At 50.3% G+C, this 15,273-nt stretch overlaps 47 non-coding genes and 3 pseudogenes across 47 annotated transcripts; all 50 read left to right on the forward strand.

The window, feature by feature from the left end:
* Positions 1-24: 24 nt before the first annotated feature.
* LOC139836522 (5S ribosomal RNA) lies at positions 25-143 on the forward strand. Its single transcript, XR_011753226.1, has one exon. It is a non-coding gene; the product is annotated as a 5S ribosomal RNA (ribosomal RNA).
* Positions 144-330: 187 nt separating this feature from the next.
* Positions 331-449, forward strand: LOC139837370 (5S ribosomal RNA). The gene has a single exon (XR_011753862.1). It is a non-coding gene; the product is annotated as a 5S ribosomal RNA (ribosomal RNA).
* Positions 450-637: 188 nt separating this feature from the next.
* On the forward strand, positions 638-756 carry LOC139837438 (5S ribosomal RNA). The gene has a single exon (XR_011753931.1). It is a non-coding gene; the product is annotated as a 5S ribosomal RNA (ribosomal RNA).
* Positions 757-944: 188 nt separating this feature from the next.
* On the forward strand, positions 945-1,063 carry LOC139836647 (5S ribosomal RNA). The gene has a single exon (XR_011753351.1). It is a non-coding gene; the product is annotated as a 5S ribosomal RNA (ribosomal RNA).
* Positions 1,064-1,251: 188 nt separating this feature from the next.
* LOC139836297 (5S ribosomal RNA) lies at positions 1,252-1,370 on the forward strand. The gene has a single exon (XR_011752995.1). It is a non-coding gene; the product is annotated as a 5S ribosomal RNA (ribosomal RNA).
* Positions 1,371-1,558: 188 nt separating this feature from the next.
* On the forward strand, positions 1,559-1,677 carry LOC139837291 (5S ribosomal RNA). Its single transcript, XR_011753782.1, has one exon. It is a non-coding gene; the product is annotated as a 5S ribosomal RNA (ribosomal RNA).
* Positions 1,678-1,865: 188 nt separating this feature from the next.
* LOC139836233 (5S ribosomal RNA) lies at positions 1,866-1,984 on the forward strand. Its single transcript, XR_011752931.1, has one exon. It is a non-coding gene; the product is annotated as a 5S ribosomal RNA (ribosomal RNA).
* A 188-nt stretch (positions 1,985-2,172) lies between these two features.
* Positions 2,173-2,291, forward strand: LOC139836547 (5S ribosomal RNA). The gene has a single exon (XR_011753252.1). It is a non-coding gene; the product is annotated as a 5S ribosomal RNA (ribosomal RNA).
* Positions 2,292-2,479: 188 nt separating this feature from the next.
* Positions 2,480-2,598, forward strand: LOC139837432 (5S ribosomal RNA). Its single transcript, XR_011753925.1, has one exon. It is a non-coding gene; the product is annotated as a 5S ribosomal RNA (ribosomal RNA).
* Positions 2,599-2,786: 188 nt separating this feature from the next.
* On the forward strand, positions 2,787-2,905 carry LOC139836229 (5S ribosomal RNA). The gene has a single exon (XR_011752927.1). It is a non-coding gene; the product is annotated as a 5S ribosomal RNA (ribosomal RNA).
* A 188-nt stretch (positions 2,906-3,093) lies between these two features.
* Positions 3,094-3,212, forward strand: LOC139837439 (5S ribosomal RNA). The gene has a single exon (XR_011753932.1). It is a non-coding gene; the product is annotated as a 5S ribosomal RNA (ribosomal RNA).
* A 188-nt stretch (positions 3,213-3,400) lies between these two features.
* On the forward strand, positions 3,401-3,519 carry LOC139836473 (5S ribosomal RNA). Its single transcript, XR_011753177.1, has one exon. It is a non-coding gene; the product is annotated as a 5S ribosomal RNA (ribosomal RNA).
* A 188-nt stretch (positions 3,520-3,707) lies between these two features.
* Positions 3,708-3,823, forward strand: LOC139837079 (5S ribosomal RNA; annotated as a pseudogene).
* Positions 3,824-4,009: 186 nt separating this feature from the next.
* LOC139836298 (5S ribosomal RNA) lies at positions 4,010-4,128 on the forward strand. Its single transcript, XR_011752996.1, has one exon. It is a non-coding gene; the product is annotated as a 5S ribosomal RNA (ribosomal RNA).
* Positions 4,129-4,316: 188 nt separating this feature from the next.
* Positions 4,317-4,435, forward strand: LOC139837375 (5S ribosomal RNA). The gene has a single exon (XR_011753867.1). It is a non-coding gene; the product is annotated as a 5S ribosomal RNA (ribosomal RNA).
* Positions 4,436-4,623: 188 nt separating this feature from the next.
* Positions 4,624-4,742, forward strand: LOC139837379 (5S ribosomal RNA). The gene has a single exon (XR_011753872.1). It is a non-coding gene; the product is annotated as a 5S ribosomal RNA (ribosomal RNA).
* A 188-nt stretch (positions 4,743-4,930) lies between these two features.
* Positions 4,931-5,049, forward strand: LOC139836529 (5S ribosomal RNA). The gene has a single exon (XR_011753234.1). It is a non-coding gene; the product is annotated as a 5S ribosomal RNA (ribosomal RNA).
* Positions 5,050-5,237: 188 nt separating this feature from the next.
* Positions 5,238-5,356, forward strand: LOC139837339 (5S ribosomal RNA). Its single transcript, XR_011753831.1, has one exon. It is a non-coding gene; the product is annotated as a 5S ribosomal RNA (ribosomal RNA).
* Positions 5,357-5,544: 188 nt separating this feature from the next.
* On the forward strand, positions 5,545-5,663 carry LOC139837383 (5S ribosomal RNA). The gene has a single exon (XR_011753876.1). It is a non-coding gene; the product is annotated as a 5S ribosomal RNA (ribosomal RNA).
* Positions 5,664-5,851: 188 nt separating this feature from the next.
* Positions 5,852-5,970, forward strand: LOC139837388 (5S ribosomal RNA). Its single transcript, XR_011753881.1, has one exon. It is a non-coding gene; the product is annotated as a 5S ribosomal RNA (ribosomal RNA).
* A 188-nt stretch (positions 5,971-6,158) lies between these two features.
* On the forward strand, positions 6,159-6,277 carry LOC139836839 (5S ribosomal RNA). The gene has a single exon (XR_011753555.1). It is a non-coding gene; the product is annotated as a 5S ribosomal RNA (ribosomal RNA).
* Positions 6,278-6,465: 188 nt separating this feature from the next.
* LOC139837330 (5S ribosomal RNA) lies at positions 6,466-6,584 on the forward strand. Its single transcript, XR_011753822.1, has one exon. It is a non-coding gene; the product is annotated as a 5S ribosomal RNA (ribosomal RNA).
* A 189-nt stretch (positions 6,585-6,773) lies between these two features.
* LOC139836823 (5S ribosomal RNA) lies at positions 6,774-6,889 on the forward strand. Its single transcript, XR_011753539.1, has one exon. It is a non-coding gene; the product is annotated as a 5S ribosomal RNA (ribosomal RNA).
* A 190-nt stretch (positions 6,890-7,079) lies between these two features.
* LOC139837034 (5S ribosomal RNA) lies at positions 7,080-7,191 on the forward strand (annotated as a pseudogene).
* Positions 7,192-7,378: 187 nt separating this feature from the next.
* On the forward strand, positions 7,379-7,496 carry LOC139836645 (5S ribosomal RNA). The gene has a single exon (XR_011753349.1). It is a non-coding gene; the product is annotated as a 5S ribosomal RNA (ribosomal RNA).
* Positions 7,497-7,683: 187 nt separating this feature from the next.
* On the forward strand, positions 7,684-7,802 carry LOC139837393 (5S ribosomal RNA). Its single transcript, XR_011753886.1, has one exon. It is a non-coding gene; the product is annotated as a 5S ribosomal RNA (ribosomal RNA).
* A 188-nt stretch (positions 7,803-7,990) lies between these two features.
* LOC139836760 (5S ribosomal RNA) lies at positions 7,991-8,110 on the forward strand. Its single transcript, XR_011753472.1, has one exon. It is a non-coding gene; the product is annotated as a 5S ribosomal RNA (ribosomal RNA).
* A 186-nt stretch (positions 8,111-8,296) lies between these two features.
* Positions 8,297-8,413, forward strand: LOC139836605 (5S ribosomal RNA). Its single transcript, XR_011753310.1, has one exon. It is a non-coding gene; the product is annotated as a 5S ribosomal RNA (ribosomal RNA).
* Positions 8,414-8,600: 187 nt separating this feature from the next.
* On the forward strand, positions 8,601-8,717 carry LOC139836750 (5S ribosomal RNA). The gene has a single exon (XR_011753462.1). It is a non-coding gene; the product is annotated as a 5S ribosomal RNA (ribosomal RNA).
* Positions 8,718-8,909: 192 nt separating this feature from the next.
* Positions 8,910-9,027, forward strand: LOC139836795 (5S ribosomal RNA). The gene has a single exon (XR_011753510.1). It is a non-coding gene; the product is annotated as a 5S ribosomal RNA (ribosomal RNA).
* A 188-nt stretch (positions 9,028-9,215) lies between these two features.
* LOC139836761 (5S ribosomal RNA) lies at positions 9,216-9,331 on the forward strand. The gene has a single exon (XR_011753473.1). It is a non-coding gene; the product is annotated as a 5S ribosomal RNA (ribosomal RNA).
* A 192-nt stretch (positions 9,332-9,523) lies between these two features.
* Positions 9,524-9,641, forward strand: LOC139836393 (5S ribosomal RNA). The gene has a single exon (XR_011753092.1). It is a non-coding gene; the product is annotated as a 5S ribosomal RNA (ribosomal RNA).
* A 188-nt stretch (positions 9,642-9,829) lies between these two features.
* Positions 9,830-9,947, forward strand: LOC139836729 (5S ribosomal RNA). The gene has a single exon (XR_011753441.1). It is a non-coding gene; the product is annotated as a 5S ribosomal RNA (ribosomal RNA).
* A 189-nt stretch (positions 9,948-10,136) lies between these two features.
* Positions 10,137-10,254, forward strand: LOC139836693 (5S ribosomal RNA). The gene has a single exon (XR_011753404.1). It is a non-coding gene; the product is annotated as a 5S ribosomal RNA (ribosomal RNA).
* Positions 10,255-10,444: 190 nt separating this feature from the next.
* Positions 10,445-10,560, forward strand: LOC139836804 (5S ribosomal RNA). The gene has a single exon (XR_011753520.1). It is a non-coding gene; the product is annotated as a 5S ribosomal RNA (ribosomal RNA).
* A 187-nt stretch (positions 10,561-10,747) lies between these two features.
* On the forward strand, positions 10,748-10,864 carry LOC139836730 (5S ribosomal RNA). Its single transcript, XR_011753442.1, has one exon. It is a non-coding gene; the product is annotated as a 5S ribosomal RNA (ribosomal RNA).
* Positions 10,865-11,053: 189 nt separating this feature from the next.
* On the forward strand, positions 11,054-11,170 carry LOC139836893 (5S ribosomal RNA). The gene has a single exon (XR_011753614.1). It is a non-coding gene; the product is annotated as a 5S ribosomal RNA (ribosomal RNA).
* Positions 11,171-11,360: 190 nt separating this feature from the next.
* On the forward strand, positions 11,361-11,481 carry LOC139836692 (5S ribosomal RNA). Its single transcript, XR_011753403.1, has one exon. It is a non-coding gene; the product is annotated as a 5S ribosomal RNA (ribosomal RNA).
* A 187-nt stretch (positions 11,482-11,668) lies between these two features.
* Positions 11,669-11,787, forward strand: LOC139837360 (5S ribosomal RNA). The gene has a single exon (XR_011753852.1). It is a non-coding gene; the product is annotated as a 5S ribosomal RNA (ribosomal RNA).
* A 189-nt stretch (positions 11,788-11,976) lies between these two features.
* LOC139836450 (5S ribosomal RNA) lies at positions 11,977-12,095 on the forward strand. The gene has a single exon (XR_011753154.1). It is a non-coding gene; the product is annotated as a 5S ribosomal RNA (ribosomal RNA).
* A 189-nt stretch (positions 12,096-12,284) lies between these two features.
* Positions 12,285-12,399, forward strand: LOC139836900 (5S ribosomal RNA). Its single transcript, XR_011753621.1, has one exon. It is a non-coding gene; the product is annotated as a 5S ribosomal RNA (ribosomal RNA).
* Positions 12,400-12,589: 190 nt separating this feature from the next.
* LOC139837142 (5S ribosomal RNA) lies at positions 12,590-12,707 on the forward strand (annotated as a pseudogene).
* A 189-nt stretch (positions 12,708-12,896) lies between these two features.
* Positions 12,897-13,015, forward strand: LOC139836737 (5S ribosomal RNA). Its single transcript, XR_011753449.1, has one exon. It is a non-coding gene; the product is annotated as a 5S ribosomal RNA (ribosomal RNA).
* Positions 13,016-13,203: 188 nt separating this feature from the next.
* LOC139836913 (5S ribosomal RNA) lies at positions 13,204-13,319 on the forward strand. The gene has a single exon (XR_011753635.1). It is a non-coding gene; the product is annotated as a 5S ribosomal RNA (ribosomal RNA).
* A 191-nt stretch (positions 13,320-13,510) lies between these two features.
* LOC139836826 (5S ribosomal RNA) lies at positions 13,511-13,626 on the forward strand. The gene has a single exon (XR_011753542.1). It is a non-coding gene; the product is annotated as a 5S ribosomal RNA (ribosomal RNA).
* Positions 13,627-13,814: 188 nt separating this feature from the next.
* On the forward strand, positions 13,815-13,929 carry LOC139836810 (5S ribosomal RNA). The gene has a single exon (XR_011753526.1). It is a non-coding gene; the product is annotated as a 5S ribosomal RNA (ribosomal RNA).
* A 189-nt stretch (positions 13,930-14,118) lies between these two features.
* LOC139836794 (5S ribosomal RNA) lies at positions 14,119-14,234 on the forward strand. Its single transcript, XR_011753509.1, has one exon. It is a non-coding gene; the product is annotated as a 5S ribosomal RNA (ribosomal RNA).
* A 186-nt stretch (positions 14,235-14,420) lies between these two features.
* Positions 14,421-14,535, forward strand: LOC139836871 (5S ribosomal RNA). The gene has a single exon (XR_011753591.1). It is a non-coding gene; the product is annotated as a 5S ribosomal RNA (ribosomal RNA).
* A 191-nt stretch (positions 14,536-14,726) lies between these two features.
* LOC139836404 (5S ribosomal RNA) lies at positions 14,727-14,847 on the forward strand. The gene has a single exon (XR_011753105.1). It is a non-coding gene; the product is annotated as a 5S ribosomal RNA (ribosomal RNA).
* Positions 14,848-15,038: 191 nt separating this feature from the next.
* LOC139836930 (5S ribosomal RNA) lies at positions 15,039-15,155 on the forward strand. Its single transcript, XR_011753652.1, has one exon. It is a non-coding gene; the product is annotated as a 5S ribosomal RNA (ribosomal RNA).
* The last annotated feature ends 118 nt before the right edge of the window (positions 15,156-15,273 follow it).

The following is a 15,273-nucleotide window of genomic DNA, read 5'->3' on the forward strand; positions in this document are numbered from 1 at the left end:
GGGAAAATGAGTGCATAACATGTCGGTTGCGATCATACCAGCACTAAAGCACCGGATCCCATCAGAACTCCGAAGTTAAGCGTGCTTGGGCGAGAGTAGTACTAGGATGGGTGACCTCACAGAAAGTCCTCGTGTTGCATCCCTCCTTTATGCGTCACGCGACGACATTCATGGTGAAGTTAGGACGATATTTTTTTGCGGGCACTCGTGCTCGGCTATTGGTGATGGGAAACGGTGGTGCGGATGAAAAAGAGGATGGACATGGTACAAAATAGAGCACACAAAGAGCGGGAGGAGCAAGCATAAGGGAAAATGAGTGCATAACATTTCGGATGCGATCATACCAGCACTAAAGCACCGGATCCCATCAGAACTCCGAAGTTAAGCGTGCTTGGGCGAGAGTAGTACTAGGATGGGTGACCTCCTGGGAAGTCCTCGTGTTGCATCCCTCCTTTTATGCGTCACGCGGCGACATTCATGGTGAAGTTAGGATGATATTTTTTTGCGGGCACTCGTGCTCGGCTATTGGTGATGGGAAACGGTGGTGCGGATGAAAAAGAGGATGGACATGGTACAAAATAGAGCACACAAATAGCGGGAGGAGCAAGCATAAGGGAAAATGAGTGCATAACATTTCGCATGCGATCATACCAGCACTAAAGCACCGGATCCCATCAGAACTCCGAAGTTAAGCGTGCTTGGGCGAGAGTAGTACTAGGGTGGGTGACCTCCTGGGAAGTCCTCGTGTTGCATCCCTCCTTTTTTGCGTCACGCGGCGACATTCATGGTGAAGTTAGGACGATATTTTTTTGCGGGCACTCGTGCTCGGCTATTGGTGATGGAAAACGGTGGTGCGGATGAAAAAGAGGATGGACATGGTACAAAATAGAGCACACAAAGAGCGGGAGGAGCAAGCATAAGGGAAAATGAGTGCATAACATATCGGATGCGATCATACCAGCACTAAAGCACCGGATCCCATCAGAACTCGGAAGTTAAGCGTGCTTGTGCGAGAGTTGTACTAGGATGGGTGACCTCCTGGGAAGTCCTCGTGTTGCATCCCTCCTTTTTTGCGTCACGCGGCGACATTCATGGTGAAGTTAGGACGATATTTTTTTGCGGGCACTCGTGCTCGGCTATTGGTGATGGGAAACGGTGGTGCGGATGAAAAAGAGGATGGACATGGTACAAAATAGAGCACACAAAGAGCGGGAGGAGCAAGTATAAGGGAAAATGAGTGCATAACATGTCGGATGCGATCATACCAGCACTAAAGCACCGGATCCCATCAGAACTCTGAAGTTAAGCGTGCTTGGGTGAGAGTAGTACTAGGATGGGTGACCTCCTGGGAAGTCCTCGTGTTGCATCCCTCCTTTTTTGCATCACACGGCGACATTCATGGTGAAGTTAGGACGATATTTTTTTGCGGGCACTCGTGCTCGGCTATTGGTGATGGGAAACGGTGGTGCGGATGAAAAAGAGGATGGACATGGTACAAAATAGAGCAGACAAAGAGCGGGAGGAGCAAGCATAAGGGAAAATGAGTGCATAACATGTCGGATGCAATCATACCAGCACTAAAGCACCGGATCCCATCAGAACTCCGAAGTTAAGCGTGCTTGGGCGAGAGTAGTACTAGGATGGGTGACCTCCTGGGAAGTCCTCGTGTTGCATCCCTCCTTTTTTGCGTCACGCGGCGACATTCATGGTGAAGTTAGGACGATATTTTTTTGCGGGCACTCGTGCTCATTAATTGGTGATGGGAAACGGTGGTGCGGATGAAAAAGAGGATGGACATGGTACAAAATAGAGCAGACAAAGAGCGGGAGGAGCAAGCATAAGGGAAAATGAGTGCATAACATGTCGGATGCGATCATACCAGCACTAAAGCACCGGATCCCATCAGAACTCCGAAGTTAAGCGTGCTTGGGCGAGAGTATTACTAGGATGGGTGACCTCCTGGGAAGTCCTCGTGTTGCATCCCTCCTTTTTTGCGTCACGCGGCAACATTCATGGTGAAGTTAGGATGATATTTTTTTGCGGGCACTCGTGCTCGGCTATTGGTGATGGGAAACGGTGGTGCGGATGAAAAAGAGGATGGACATGGTACAAAATAGAGCAGACAAAGAGCGGGAGGAGCAAGCATAAGGGAAAATGAGTGCATAACATGTCGGTTGCGATCATACCAGCACTAAAGCACCGGATCCCATCAGAACTCCGAAGTTAAGGGTGCTTGGGCGAGAGTAGTACTAGGATGGGTGACCTCCTGGAAAGTCCTCGTGTTGCATCAATCCTTTTTTGCGTCACGCGGCGACATTCATGGTGAAGTTAGGACGATATTTTTTTGCGGGCACTCGTGCTCGGCTATTGGTGATGGGAAACGGTGGTGCGGATGAAAAAGAGGATGGACATGGTACAAAATAGAGCAGACAAAGAGCAGGAGGAGCAAGCATAAGGGAAAATGAGTGCATAACATGTCGGATGCGATCATACCAGCACTAAAGCACCGGATCCCATCAGAACTCCGAAGTTAAGCGTGCTTGGGCGAGAGTAGTACTAGGATGGGTGACCTCCTGGAAAGTCCTCGTGTTGCATCCCTCCTTTTTTGCGTCACGCGACGACATTCATGGTGAAGTTAGGACGATATTTTTTTGCGGGCACTCGTGCTCGGCTATTGGTGATGGGAAACGGTGGTGCGGATGAAAAAGAGGATGGACATGGTACAAAATAGAGCACACAAAGAGCGGGAGGAGCAAGCATAAGGGAAAATGAGTGCATAACATTTCGGATGCGATCATACCAGCACTAAAGCACCGGATCCCATCAGAACTCCGAAGTTAAGCGTGCTTGGGCGAGAGTAGTACTAGGATGGGTGACCTCACAGGAAGTCCTCGTGTTGCATCCCTCCTTTTATGCGTCACGCGGCGACATTCATGGTGAAGTTAGGATGATATTTTTTTGCGGGCACTCGTGCTCGGCTATTGGTGATGGGAAACGGTGGTGCGGATGAAAAAGAGGATGGACATGGTACAAAATAGAGCACACAAATAGCGGGAGGAGCAAGCATAAGGGAAAATGAGTGCATAACATTTCGCATGCGATCATACCAGCACTAAAGCACCGGATCCCATCAGAACTCCGAAGTTAAGCGTGCTTGGGCGAGAGTAGTACTAGGGTGGGTGACCTCCTGGGAAGTCCTCGTGTTGCATCCCTCCTTTTTTGCGTCACGCGGCGACATTCATGGTGAAGTTAGGACGATATTTTTTTGCGGGCACTCGTGCTCGGCTATTGGTGATGGAAAACGGTGGTGCGGATGAAAAAGAGGATGGACATGGTACAAAATAGAGCACACAAAGAGCGGGAGGAGCAAGCATAAGGGAAAATGAGTGCATAACATATCGGATGCGATCATACCAGCACTAAAGCACCGGATCCCATCAGAACTCTGAAGTTAAGCGTGCTTGTGCGAGAGTTGTACTAGGATGGGTGACCTCCTGGGAAGTCCTCGTGTTGCATCCCTCCTTTTTTGCGTCACGCGGCGACATTCATGGTGAAGTTAGGACGATATTTTTTTGCGGGCACTCGTGCTCGGCTATTGGTGATGGGAAACGGTGGTGCGGATGAAAAAGAGGATGGACATGGTACAAAATAGAGCACACAAAGAGCGGGAGGAGCAAGTATAAGGGAAAATGAGTGCATAACATGTCGGATGCGATCATACCAGCACTAAAGCACGGATCCCATCGAACTCGGAAGTTAACCGTGCTTGTGTGAGAGTAGTACTAGGATGGGTGACCTCTGGGAAGTCCTCGTGTTGCATCCCTCCTTTTTTGCGTCACCACGGCGACATTCATGGTGAAGTTAGGACGATATTTTTGCGGGCACTCGTGCTCGGCTATTAGTGATGGGAAACGGTGGTGCGGATGAAAAAGAGGATGGACATGGTACAAAATAGAAGCACAAAGAGCGGGAGGAGCAAGTATAAGGGAAAATGAGTGCATAACATGTCGGATGCGATCATACCAGCACTAAAGCACCGGATCCCATCAGAACTCTGAAGTTAAGCGTGCTTGGGTGAGAGTAGTACTAGGATGGGTGACCTCCTGGGAAGTCCTCGTGTTGCATCCCTCCTTTTTTGCGTCACACGGCGACATTCATGGTGAAGTTAGGACGATATTTTTTTGCGGGCACTCGTGCTCGGCTATTGGTGATGGGAAACGGTGGTGCGGATGAAAAAGAGGATGGACATGGTACAAAATAGAGCAGACAAAGAGCGGGAGGAGCAAGCATAAGGGAAAATGAGTGCATAACATGTCGGATGCGATCATACCAGCACTAAAGCACCGGATCCCATCAGAACTCCGAAGTTAAGCGTGCTTGGGCGAGAGTAGTACTAGGATGGGTGACCTCCTGGGAAGTCCTCGTGTTGCATCCCTCCTTTTTTGCGTCACGCGGCGACATTCATGGTGAAGTTAGGACGATATTTTTTTGCGGGCACTCGTGCTCATTAATTGGTGATGGGAAACGGTGGTGCGGATGAAAAAGAGGATGGACATGGTACAAAATAGAGCAGACAAAGAGCGGGAGGAGCAAGCATAAGGGAAAATGAGTGCATAACATGTTGGATGCGATCATACCAGCACTAAAGCACCGGATCCCATCAGAACTCCGAAGTTAAGCGTGCTTGGGCGAGAGTAGTACTAGGATGGGTGACCTCCTGGGAAGTCCTCGTGTTGCATCCCTCCTTTTTTGCGTCACGCGGCAACATTCATGGTGAAGTTAGGATGATATTTTTTTGCGGGCACTCGTGCTCGGCTATTGGTGATGGGAAACGGTGGTGCGGATGAAAAAGAGGATGGACATGGTACAAAATAGAGCAGACAAAGAGCGGGAGGAGCAAGCATAAGGGAAAATGAGTGCATAACATGTCGGTTGCGATCATACCAGCACTAAAGCACCGGATCCCATCAGAACTCCGAAGTTAAGCGTGCTTGGGCGAGAGTAGTACTAGGATGGGTGACCTCCTGGAAAGTCCTCGTGTTGCATCAATCCTTTTTTGCGTCACGCGACGACATTCATGGTGAAGTTAGGACGATATTTTTTTGCGGGCACTCGTGCTCGGCTATTGGTGATGGGAAACGGTGGTGCGGATGAAAAAGAGGATGGACATGGTACAAAATAGAGCACACAAAGAGCGGGAGGAGCAAGCATAAGGGAAAATGAGTGCATAACATGTCGGATGCGATCATACCAGCACTAAAGCACCGGATCCCATCAGAACTCCGAAGTTAAGCGTGCTTGGGCGAGAGTAGTACTAGGATGGGTGACCTCCTGGGAAGTCCTTGTGTTGCATCCCTCCCTTTTTGCGTCACGCGGCGACATTCATGGTGAAGTTAGAACGATATTTTTTTGCGGGCACTCGTGCTCGGCTATTGGTGATGGGAAACGGTGGTGCGGATGAAAAACAGGATGGACATGGTACAAAATAGAGCAGACAAAGAGCGGGAGGAGCAAGCATAAGGGAAAATGAGTGCATAACATGTCGGATGCGATCATACCAGCACTAAAGCACCGGATCCCATCAGAACTCCGAAGTTAAGCGTGCTTGGGCGAGAGTAGTACTAGGATGGGTGACCTCCTGGGAAGTCCTCGTGTTGCATCCCTCCTTTTTTGCGTCACGCGACGACATTCATGGTGAAGTTAGGACGATATTTTTTTGCGCGCACTCGTGCTCGGCTATTGGTGATGGGAAACGGTGGTGCGGATGAAAAAGAGGATGGACATGGTACAAAATAGAGCAGACAAAGAGCGGGAGGAGCAAGCATAAGGGAAAATGAGTGCATAACATGTCGGATGCGATCATACCAGCACTAAAGCACCGGATCCCATCAGAACTCCGAAGTTAAGCGTGCTTGGGCGAGAGTAGTACTAGGATGGGTGACCTCCTGGGAAGTCCTCGTGTTGCATCCCTCCTTTTTTGCGTGACGCGGCGACATTCATGGTGAAGTTAGGACGATATTTTTTTGCGCGCACTCGTGCTCGGCTATTGGTGATGGGAAACGGTGGTGCGGATGAAAAAGAGGATGGACATGGTACAAAATAGAGCAGACAAAGAGCGGGAGGAGCGAGCATAAGGGAAAATGAGTGCATAACATGTCGGATGCGATCATACCAGCACTAAAGCTCCGAATCCCATCAGAACTCTGAAGTTAAGCGTGCTTGGGTGAGAGTAGTACGAGGAGGGGGGACCTCCTGGGAAGTCCTCGTGTTGCATCCCTCCTTTTTTGCGTCACGCGGCGACATTCATGGTGAAGTTAGGACGATATTTTTTTGCGGGCACTCGTGCTCGGCTATTGGTGATGGGAGACGGTGGTGCGGATGAAGAAGAGGATGGACATGGTACAAAATAGAGCACACAAAGAGCGGGAGGAGCAAGCATAAGGGAAAATGAGTGCATAACATGTCGGATGCGATCATACCAGCACTAAAGCACCGGATCCCATCAGAACTCCGAAGTTAAGCGTGCTTGGGCGAGAGTAGTACTAGGATGGGTGACCTCTTGGGAAGCCCTCGTGTTGCATCCCTCCTTTTTTTTGCGTCACGCGGCGACATTCATGGTGAAGTTAGGACGATATTTTTGCGGGCACTCGTGCTCGGCTATTGGTGATGGGAAACGGTGGTGCGGATGAAAAAGAGGATGGACATGGTACAAAATAGAAGCGGACAAAGAGCGGGAGGAGCAAGCATAAGGGAAAATGAGTGCATAACATGTCGGATGCGATCATACCAGCACTAAAGCAGGATCCCATCGAACTCCGAAGTTAAGCGTGCTTGGGCGAGAGTAGTACTAGGATGGGTGACCTCGTGGGAAGTCCTCGTGTTGCATCCCTCCTTTTTTGCGTCACGCGGCGACATTCATGGTGAAGTTAGGATGATATTTTTTTGCGGGCACTCGTGCTCGGCTATTGGTGATGGGAAACGGTGGTGCGGATGAAAAAGAGGATGGACATGGTACAAAATAGAAGCGAGACAAAGAGCGGGAGGAGCAAGCATAAGGGAAAATGAGTGCATAACATGTCGGATGCGATCATACCAGCACTAAAGCACGGATCCCATCGAACTCCGAAGTTAAGCGTGCTTGGGCGAGTAGTACTAGGATGGGTGACCTCTGAAGTCCTCGTGTTGCATCCCTCCTTTTTTGCGTCACGCGGCGACATTCATGGTGAAGTTAGGACGCTATTTTGGTGCGGGCACTCGTGCTCGGCTATTGGTGATGGGAAGCGGTGGTGCGGATGAAAAGAGGATGGACATGGTACAAAATAGAGCGGACAAAGAGCGGGAGGAGCAAGCATAAGGGAAAATGAGTGCATAACATGTCGGATGCGATCATACCGACACTAAAGCACCGGATCCCATCGGAACTCCGAAGTTAAGCGTGCTTGGGCGAGAGTAGTACTAGGATGGGTGACCTCCTGGAAGTCCTCGTGTTGCATCCCTCCTTTTTGCGTCACGCGACGACATTCATGGTGAAGTTAGGACGATATTTTTTTGCGGGCACTCGTGCTCGGCTATTGGTGATGGGAAACGGTGGTGCGGATGAAAAAGAGGATGGACATGGTACAAAATAGAGCACACAAAGAGCGGGAGGAGCAAGCATAAGGGAAAATGAGTGCATAACATGTCGGATGCGATCATACCAGCACTAAAGCACCGGATCCCATCAGAACTCCGAAGTTAAGCGTGCTTGGGCGAGAGTAGTACTAGGATGGGTGACCTCCTGGGAAGTCCTCGTGTTGCATCCCTCCTTTTTTTGCGTCACGCGGCGACATTCATGGTGAAGTTAGGACGATATTTTTTGCGGGCACTCGTGCTCGGCTATTGGTGATGGGAAACGGTGGTGCGGATGAAAAAGAGGATGGACATGGTACAAAATAGAGCAGACAAAGAGCGGGAGGAGCAAGCATAAGGGAAAATGAGTGCATAACATGTCGGATGCGATCATACCAGCACTAAAGCACCGGATCCCATCGAACTCCGAAGTTAAGCGTGCTTGGGCGAGAGTAGTACTAGGATGGGTGACCTCACTGAGGAAGTCCTCGTGTTGCATCCCTCCTTTTTGCGTCACGCGGCGACATTCATGGTGAAGTTAGGACGATATTTTTGCGGGCACTCGTGCTCGGCTATTGGTGATGGGAAACGGTGGTGCGGATGAAAAAGAGGATGGACATGGTACAAAATAGAAGCGGACAAAGAGCGGGAGGAGCAAGCATAAGGGAAAATGAGTGCATAACATGTCGGATGCGATCATACCGGCACTAAAGCACCGGATCCCATCGAACTCCGAAGTTAAGCGTGCTTGGGCGAGAGTAGTACTAGGATGGGTGACCTCTGGGAAGTCCTCGTGTTGCATCCCTCCTTTTTGCGTCACGCGGCGACATTCATGGTGAAGTTATGACGATATTTTTTTGCGGGCACTCGTGCTCGGCTATTGGTGATGGGAAACGGTGGTGCGGATGAAAAGAGGATGGACATGGTACAAAATAGAAGCGGACAAAGAGCGGGAGGAGCAAGCATAAGGGAAAATGAGTGCATAACATGTCGGATGCGATCATACCGGCACTAAAGCACCGGATCCCATCGAACTCGAAGTTAAGCGTGCTTGGGCGAGAGTAGTACTAGGATGGGTGACCTCCTGAGAAGTCCTCGTGTTGCATCCCTCCTTTTTTGCGTCACAGCGGCGACATTCATGGTGAAGTTAGGACGATATTTTTTGCGGGCACTCGTGCTCGGCTATTGGTGATGGGAAAGCGGTGGTGCGGATGAAAAAGAGGATGGACATGGTACAAAATAGAAGCGAGACAAAGAAGCGGGAGGAGCAAGCATAAGGGAAAATGAGTGCATAACATGTCGGATGCGATCATACCAGCACTAAAGCACCGGATCCCATCGAACTCCGAAGTTAAGCGTGCTTGAGGCGAGAGTAGTACTAGGATGGGTGACCTCTGGGAAGTCCTCGTGTTGCATCCCTTCTTTTTTGCGTCACGCGGCGACATTCATGGTGAAGTTAGGACGATATTTTTTGCGGGCACTCGTGCTCGGCTATTGGTGATGGGAAGCGGTGGTGCGGATGAAAAGAGGATGGACATGGTACAAAATAGAAGCGAGACAAAGAGCGGGAGGAGCAAGCATAAGGGAAAATGAGTGCATAACATGTCGGATGCGATCATACCAGCACTAAAGCACCGGATCCCATCGAACTCCGAAGTTAAGCGTGCTTGGGCGAGAGTAGTACTAGGATGGGTGACCTCACGAAGTCCTCGTGTTGCATCCCTCCTTTTTTGCGTCACGCGGCGACATTCATGGTGAAGTTAGGATGATATTTTTTTGCGGGCACTCGTGCTCGGCTATTGGTGATGGGAAAGCGGTGGTGCGGATGAAAAAGAGGATGGACATGGTACAAAATAGAAGCGAGACAAAGAAGCGGGAGGAGCAAGCATAAGGGAAAATGAGTGCATAACATGTCGGATGCGATCATACCGGCACTAAAGCACCGGATCCCATCGAACTCCGAAGTTAAGCGTGCTTGGGCGAGAGTAGTACTAGGATGGGTGACCTCCTGAGAAGTCCTCGTGTTGCATCCCTCCTTTTTTGCGTCACGCGCGCGACATTCATGGTGAAGTTAGGACGATATTTTTTGCGGGCACTCTTGCTCGGCTATTGGTGATGGGAAACGGTGGTGCGGATGAAAAAGAGGATGGACATGGTACAAAATAGAGCACACAAGGAGCGGGAGGTGCAAGCGAAAGTGAGTAACAGAGCATAACATGTAGGAGGCGATCTTACCAGCAGTAAAGCACCGGATCCCATCGAACTCCGAAGTTAAGCGTGCTTGGGCGAGAGTAGTACTAGGATGGGTGACCTCCTGGGAAGTCCTCGTGTTGCATCCCTCCTTTTTTGCGTCACGCGGCGACATTCATGGTGAAGTTAGGACGATATTTTTTGCGGGCACTCGTGCTCGGCTATTGGTGATGGGGAAACGGTGGTGCGGATGAAAAAGAGGATGGACATGGTACAAAATAGAAGCAGACAAAGAGCGGGAGGAGCAAGCATAAGGGAAAATGAGTGCATAACATGTCGGATGCGATCATACCGGCACTAAAGCACGGGATCCCATCGAACTCCGAAGTTAAGCGTGCTTGGGCGAGAGTAGTACTAGGATGGGTGACCTCACAGGAAGTCCTCGTGTTGCATCCCTCCTTTTTTGCGTCACGCGGCGACATTCATGGTGAAGTTAGGACGATATTTTTTTGCGGGCACTCGTGCTCGGCTATTGGTGATGGGAAACGGTGGTGCGGATGAAAAAGAGGATGGACATGGTACAAAATAGAAGCGAGACAAAGAGCGGGAGGAGCAAGCATAAGGGAAAATGAGTGCATAACATGTCGGATGCGATCATACCGGCACTAAAGCACGGATCCCATCGAACTCCGAAGTTAAGCGTGCTTGGGCGAGAGTAGTACTAGGATGGGTGACCTCTGGGAAGTCCTCGTGTTGCATCCCTCCTTTTTTGCGTCACGCGGCGACATTCATGGTGAAGTTAGGACGATATTTTTTGCGGGCACTCGTGCTCGGCTATTGGTGATGGGAAACGGTGGTGCGGATGAAAAGAGGATGGACATGGTACAAAATAGAAGCGGACAAAGAGCGGGAGGAGCAAGCATAAGGGAAAATGAGTGCATAACATGTCGGATGCGATCATACCAGCACTAAAGCACCGGATCCCATCGAACTCGAAGTTAAGCGTGCTTGGGCGAGAGTAGTACTAGGATGGGTGACCTCCTGGGAAGTCCTCGTGTTGCATCCCTCCTTTTTTGCGTCACGCGGCGACATTCATGGTGAAGTTAGGACGATATTTTTTTGCGGGCACTCGTGCTCGGCTATTGGTGATGGGAAACGGTGGTGCGGATGAAAAAGAGGATGGACATGGTACAAAATAGAAGCAGACAAAGAGCGGGAGGAGCAAGCATAAGGGAAAATGAGTGCATAACATGTCGGATGCGATCATACCAGCACTAAAGCACCCGGATCCCATCGAACTCGAAGTTAAGCGTGCTTGGGCGAGAGTAGTACTAGGATGGGTGACCTCTGGGAAGTCCTCGTGTTGCATCCCTCCTTTTTTTGCGTCACGCGGCGACATTCATGGTGAAGTTAGGACGATATTTTTTGCGGGCACTCGTGCTCGGCTATTGGTGATGGGAAACGGTGGTGCGGATGAAAAAAGAGGATGGACATGGTACAAAATAGAAGCGGACAAAGAGCGGGAGGAGCAAGCAAAAGGGAAAATTAGTGCATAACATGTCGGATGCGCTCATTCCAGCACTAAAGCACCGGATCCCATCGAGAACTCCGAAGTTAAGCGTGCTTGGGCGAGAGTAGTACTAGGATGGGTGACCTCCTGAGGAAGTCCTCGTGTTGCATCCCTCCTTTTTGCGTCACGCGGCGACATTCATGGTGAAGTTAGGACGATATTTTTGCGGGCACTCGTGCTCGGCTATTGGTGATGGGAAACGGTGGTGCGGATGAAAAAGAGGATGGACATGGTACAAAATAGAAGCGAGACAAAGAGCGGGAGGAGCAAGCATAAGGGAAAATGAGTGCATAACATGTCGGATGCGATCATACCGGCACTAAAGCACCGGATCCCATCGGAACTCCGAAGTTAAGCGTGCTTGGGCGAGAGTAGTACTAGGATGGGTGACCTCCTGGGAAGTCCTCGTGTTGCATCCCTCCTTTTTTGCGTCACGCGGCGACATTCATGGTGAAGTTAGGACGATATTTTTTTGCGGGCACTCGTGCTCGGCTATTGGTGATGGGAAACGGTGGTGCGGATGAAAAGAGGATGGACATGGTACAAAATAGAAGCGAGACAAAGAGCGGGAGGAGCAAGCATAAGGGAAAATGAGTGCATAACATGTCGGATGCGATCATACCGGCACTAAAGCACCGGATCCCATCGAGAACTCCGAAGTTAAGCGTGCTTGGGCGAGAGTAGTACTAGGATGGGTGACCTCTGGGAAGTCCTCGTGTTGCATCCCTCCTTTTTTGCGTCACGCGGCGACATTCATGGTGAAGTTAGGGCGATATTTTTTTGCGGGCACTCGTGCTCGGCTATTGGTGATGGGAAACGGTGGTGCGGATGAAAAAAGAGGATGGACATGGTACAAAATAGAGCACACAAAGAGCGGGAGGAGCAAGCATAAGGGAAAATGAGTGCATAACATGTCGGATGCGATCATACCGGCACTAAAGCAGGATCCCATCGAACTCCGAAGTTAAGCGTGCTTGGGCGAGAGTAGTACTAGGATGGGTGACCTCTGGGAAGTCCTCGTGTTGCATCCCTCCTTTTTTGCGTCACGCGGCGACATTCATGGTGAAGTTAGGGCGATATTTTTTGCGGGCACTCGTGCTCGGCTATTGGTGATGGGAAAGCGGTGGTGCGGATGAAAAAGAGGATGGACATGGTACAAAATAGAAGCGAGACAAAGAGCGGGAGGAGCAAGCATAAGGGAAAATGAGTGCATAACATGTCGGATGCGATCATACCAGCACTAAAGCACCGGATCCCATCGAACTCAGAAGTTATGTGTGCTTTGGCGAGAGTAGTAATAGGATGTGTGTCCGCGTGTGAATTGCTCGTGTTGCATCCCTCCTTTTTTGCGTCACGCGGCGACATTCATGGTGAAGTTAGGACGATATTTATTTGCGGGCACTCGTGCTCGGCTATTGGTGATGGGAAAGCGGTGGTGCGGATGAAAAGAGGATGGACATGGTACAAAATAGAAGCGGACAAAGAGCGGGAGGAGCAAGCATAAGGGAAAATGAGTGCATAACATGTCGGATGCGATCATACCAGCACTAAAGCACCGGATCCCATCGAACTCCGAAGTTAAAGCGTGCTTGGGCGAGAGTAGTACTAGGATGGGTGACCTCACAGGAAGTCCTCGTGTTGCATCCCTCCTTTTTTGCGTCACGCGGCGACATTCATGGTGAAGTTAGGACGATATTTTTTTGCGGGCACTCGTGCTCGGCTATTGGTGATGGGGAAACGGTGGTGCGGATGAAAAGAGGATGGACATGGTACAAAATAGAAGCGGACAAAGAGCGGGAGGAGCAAGCATAAGGAAAATGAGTGCATAACATGTCGGATGCGATCATACCAGCACTAAAGCACCGGATCCCATCGAACTCCGAAGTTAAGCCGGCTTGGGCGAGAGTAGTACAAGGATGGGTGACCTCTGGGAAGTCTCGTGTTGCATCCCTCCTTTTTTGCGTCACGCGGCGACATTCATGGTGAAGTTAGGACGATATTTTTTGCGGGCACTGGGTAACAAGCTGTTGGTGATGGGGAAGCGGTGGTGCGGATGAAAAAGAGGATGGACATGGTACAAAATAGAAGCGAGACAAAGAGCGGGAGGAGCAAGCATAAGGGAAAATGAGTGCATAACATGTCGGATGCGATCATACCGGCACTAAAGCACGGATCCCATCGAACTCCGAAGTTAAGCGTGCTTGGGCGAGAGTAGTACTAGGATGGGTGACCTCTGAGAAGTCCTCGTGTTGCATCCCTCCTTTTTTGCGTCACGCGGCGACATTCATGGTGAAGTTAGGACGATATTTTTTGCGGGCACTCGTGCTCGGCTATTGGTGATGGGAAACGGTGGTGCGGATGAAAAAGAGGATGGACATGGTACAAAATAGAAGCGGACAAAGAGCGGGAGGAGCAAGCATAAGGGAAAATGAGTGCATAACATGTCGGATGCGATCATACCGGCACTAAAGCACCGGATCCCATCGAACTCCGAAGTTAAGCGTGCTTGGGCGAGTAGTACTAGGATGGGTGACCTCTGGGAAGTCCTCGTGTTGCATCCCTCCTTTTTTGCGTCACGCGGCGACATTCATGGTGAAGTTAGGACGATATTTTTTGCGGGCACTCGTGCTCGGCTATTGGTGATGGGAAACGGTGGTGCGGATGAAAAAGAGGATGGACATGGTACAAAATAGAAGCGAGACAAAGAGCGGGAGGAGCAAGCATAAGGGAAAATGAGTGCATAACATGTCGGATGCGATCATACCAGCACTAAAGCACGGATCCCATCGAACTCCGAAGTTAAGCGTGCTTGGGCGAGAGTAGTACTAGGATGGGTGACCTCTGGGAAGTCCTCGTGTTGCATCCCTCCTTTTTTGCGTCACGCGGCGACATTCATGGTGAAGTTAGGACGATATTTTTGCGGGCACTCGTGCTCGGCTATTGGTGATGGGAAACGGTGGTGCGGATGAAAAAGAGGATGGACATGGTACAAAATAGAGCGGACAAAGAGCGGGAGGAGCAAGCATAAGGGAAAATGAGTGCATAACATGTCGGATGCGATCATACCAGCACTAAAGCACGGATCCCATCGAACTCCGAAGTTAAGCGTGCTTGGGCGAGAGTAGTACTAGGATGGGTGACCTCCTGAAGTCCTCGTGTTGCATCCCTCCTTTTTTGCGTCACGCGGCGACATTCATGGTGAAGTTAGGACGATATTTTTTGCGGGCACTCGTGCTCGGCTATTGGTGATGGGGAAAGCGGTGGTGCGGATGAAAAAGAGGATGGACATGAGTACAAAATAGAAGCGAGACAAAGAGCGGGAGGAGCAAGCATAAGGAAAATGAGTGCATAACATGTCGGATGCGATCATACCGGCACTAAAGCACCGGATCCCATCAGAACTCCGAAGTTAAAAGCGTGCTTGGGCGAGAGTAGTACTAGGATGGGTGACCTCCTGGGAAGTCCTCGTGTTGCATCCCTCCTTTCTGCGTCACGCGGCGACATTGATGGTGAAGTTAGGACGATATTTTTGCGGGCACTCGTGCTCGGCTATTAGTGATAGGGAAAGCGGTAGATGCGGATGAAAAAGAGGATGGACATGGTACAAAATAGAAGCGAGACAAAAGAGCGGGAGGAGCAAGCATAAGGGAAAATGAGTGCATAACATGTCGGATGCGATCATACCGGCACTAAAGCAGGATCCCATCGAGAACTCGAAGTTAAGCGTGCTTGGGCGAGAGTAGTACTAGGATGGGTGACCTCACAGGAAGTCCTCGTGTTGCATCCCTCCTTTTTTGCGTCACGCGGCGACATTCATGGTGAAGTTAGGACGATATTTTTTGCGGGCACTCGTGCTCGGCTATTGGTGATGGGAAAGCGGTGGTGCGGATGAAAAAGAGGATGGA

The sequence above is a fragment of the Lolium perenne genome, chromosome 2 (assembly GCF_019359855.2).
Source record: "Lolium perenne isolate Kyuss_39 chromosome 2, Kyuss_2.0, whole genome shotgun sequence".
In the NCBI taxonomy this organism is placed as follows: domain Eukaryota; kingdom Viridiplantae; phylum Streptophyta; class Magnoliopsida; order Poales; family Poaceae; genus Lolium; species Lolium perenne.